Source organism: Fukomys damarensis, unplaced genomic scaffold (assembly GCF_012274545.1).
Source record: "Fukomys damarensis isolate Sample0158 unplaced genomic scaffold, DMR_v1.0_HiC HiC_scaffold_22, whole genome shotgun sequence".
NCBI lineage: Eukaryota > Metazoa > Chordata > Mammalia > Rodentia > Bathyergidae > Fukomys > Fukomys damarensis.
Window position 1 is genome coordinate 14,148,374 of NW_022900934.1, and position 3,399 is coordinate 14,151,772.

Genomic DNA, 3,399 nt, shown 5'->3' on the forward strand with positions numbered 1-3,399 from the left:
AATCTCAGGTGTGGAATTTCCAGAACATTTTCAGAAGCATTTCACTATCAATGTTTGCCAACTCACCATTTTGCAAGGGGGACGTCTTAAAAGGAATAATAATGACAAAAAGAAGGAGGGCCAGGGATTTAGCTCAGTGGCTCTGCCACCTGCCTTGCAAGCCCAAGGTCCTGAGTTCAATCTCCGGTACCAAATTAAAAGAGAGAACTGGTGAATCAAGATGAAGGTTTTAAGACTACTTGTAGCAGGGCATGATCCCAGCACTTGGCTGAGGCAGAAGGATTGCCATGAGTTTGAAGCCACCCTGGGCTACCTGGTGAGTTCAAGACCAGCCTGGAATACATAATAAGACCCTGTCCTGTCTCAAAAAAATAAAAGAGTAGGGCCAGGGATTTAGCTCAGTGGTGCTGCCACCTGCCTCAAAAGCGCAAGGTCCCTAGTTCAATCCCTGGTGCCAAAAAACCCAAAACAAAAACAAAAAAGAATTTTTCAAAATAAAAAGTTGGAAGGGCCAGGAATTTAGCTCAGTTGTGCTTCCGCCAGCCTCCAAGTAAAATAAGAAGTCAAGGTAGTTCCTCTACTTCCAGGCAGAACAGAAGGGCTATCTATCCTACATCCCATTTCTTGACGTGGCATGTTCATCATATAAGCGGCATAGCAGATTGACCCATTTCTACTGCTCACTCCCAATCTTACCCCTGTGCTCTAAGACACCCTGCTGGGATCTGTGAATGTGACCTTATTTGGAAAAAGAATCTTTGCAGATATAATTAAGAATCTCAAGACCAGAGCATTCTAGATTAGGGTAGACCACAAATCTATAATGACTGATTGTCCTGATAAAAGAGATTTGAGACAGACAAAGAAAAGCAAGTCATGTGAACATGGGATCTGAGAGACTGGCATGAGCTCCACAGCCAAGGAACTCCTGAGGCCACAGACAGGCAGGAAAGATTTCCCCCTAGTGCCTTCAGGGAGCGTGGCCCTGTGGGTACCTTGGCCTCCAAACCATGAGAGAATAAACTTCTGTTATTTTAAGCCAGATTTGTGGTCATTTGTAACAGCAGCTGCAGGAAAGTAATACAGGTGTTTTCAATTAGTGAAAAGTCATCAGGCTGTACACTTATGAATGTGCATATGTTATACTCTTAAAAAGGTACTAAAACATGCCAAGTGTGTTGGTGTATGCCTAAAATCCCAGCACTTGAAAGGCTAAGGTCAGCCTGAACTGCATAGCAAGACCCTGTCTCAAAAAAAAAAGTACTAAAAATTAAATAGGGTCAGGGATTTAGACAAGTGGTACCATGCCTGCTTTGCAAGCACAAGGTCCTCAGTTCGATCCCTGATACCAAAAATATTTTTAAAAATTAAAAGAACATGAACCACAATGATCATTCACTATGGACATTAATATATTTAAAATTTTTTAAATAAAAAGTATGGTAGTACCTAATCTCAAGATAAAAGATGCACCCATGTAATGAAATTTTATGATACTTTCTTTTTTCCTTTATTGCCGAGAATCCACAAAAATATCTCATCAGAGATAAGCACCATCTGCAGACTGGCTACATCAGAATCACCTTGGGAGCTTTAAAAAAAAAAATAGCATCCCAGACAGCGTGATCACCAGGACAAGATAGGAAATCCAGAAATAGACCCAAATATGTAGGAGTATGATATATACTAAAGGTGGCATTTAGAATCAGTGCAGGGAAGATAAGATTATTCAATATGGTGTTGGTCCAACTGGTTAACCACTTGGGAAAAATAAAACCAAATCTCTATTTCACTCCAATCACCAAAATAAATTCCAGATGGATGAAGAACATAATTAAGAAAAACATTCTAGCCAGGTGTGGTGGCATATGACCATAATCCCAGCACTCAGGAGGCTGAGGTAGGAGGATCACCACGAGTTCAAGGCCAGCCTGGGCAACATAGTGAGTACAAGTTCAGCCTGAACTGCAGGGCAAGACTCTGTCTCAAAAAACAAACCAACAAATCCTAAAAGGGACAATAAGATAAGAATATGAGCTGTTTTCCTCTTACAGTCTTGAGGTAGAACCTGATTTTAACGAACTGTCTTAGTCACTTTTTCTTGTTGCTGAGACAAAATACCAGATACTCAAAAGTTAAAGGAGGAAAGGTTTATTTTGGTTCACAATTTGTACATTTCAGTCCATAGCTGGCTGGGTCCAAGGCTGGGCGGCATGGCAGAGGGATACTGCAGAGGAGAAACAGTTTATGGCATGGGCCAGGGATTTAGCTCAGGATTCTGCTGCCTGCCTTGCAGGAGTTTGATCCCCAGTACCCACCCCCACAAAAGTTCATGGCAGGCAGAAGGCAGAAAGTAGCAAACTACTAGCAACAATAGCAACTTCTTTCTGCTCTTTTTATAGTCTATCTAAGATAGCTGGCTTAGGGCAGGTGCCAAACCAATCAGTGAACTAATTTAGGAATCATACACCCTCAATCTCAGTGCGCTTAATCCTAGCATTGCACTATGAACCAATCCCAGCCTCATACACTCCAGATCCAGCCACTTCTGAAAAGCCCCACCTATTACCACGTGAGGCTTTGGGGGACACCAACATAACACCAACATTTACTAAATATTTTCTCTCTCCCTAACTTTGTGTTGGAGCTGCAAGTGGAGGGACAAGTAGAGATTCTGGCCCTCCAGGAACTCAATGCTGTAGAGGGGCTGATCCAGAACAACCACTTCAGGTTTTAAGATTTCATTAACCATAAATAACAGTTTTTATATCTTTTGCTTTTTAATAATCATAGAATAGGGAAAGCATTCATATACATAATATAAAACCTCAAAGTCATTGAAAAAAATCAATAAATTTTTGTGGCCCCGGGAAATGAACCCAGAGTCTTCCCACTGAGCTATAGCCCTACTCCTTTTATTTTTTATTTTGAGAGAAGATCTCACTAAGCAGCTAAGTTTCCAACCTTGGGTTTGAACTTGTGATCCTCCTGCATCTCAGCCTCCTAGAGTGGTGCAGATGCAGTGTTTGTGCAGAGTGAAGTTGAGGTAGCATCAAAAGCTGATTAGGGGCCAGGGATGTAGCTCAGTGGCATTGTGCCTGCCTCACAGCACAAGGTTCTGAGTTCAATCTCCGGTACCCACCCCACTCCCCAAAAAAGCTGATTATAGGCATGTGTCACCATGCTCAGCTTGGCTGTTTATGAGGTCTAATTTATTAATTTTTCGTAGCTGGGCACGATGATACATACCTATAATCACAGCACTTTGGGAAGCTGGGGCAGAGGGATCAAAAGTCTGAGTCCAGTCTGGTAAACTTAGCCTGTTAGTAAGACCCTGTTTCAAAAAAAAGGGCTGTGGATGTAAAGGCCCAGGATTCAGTTCCTAGTAACACACACACA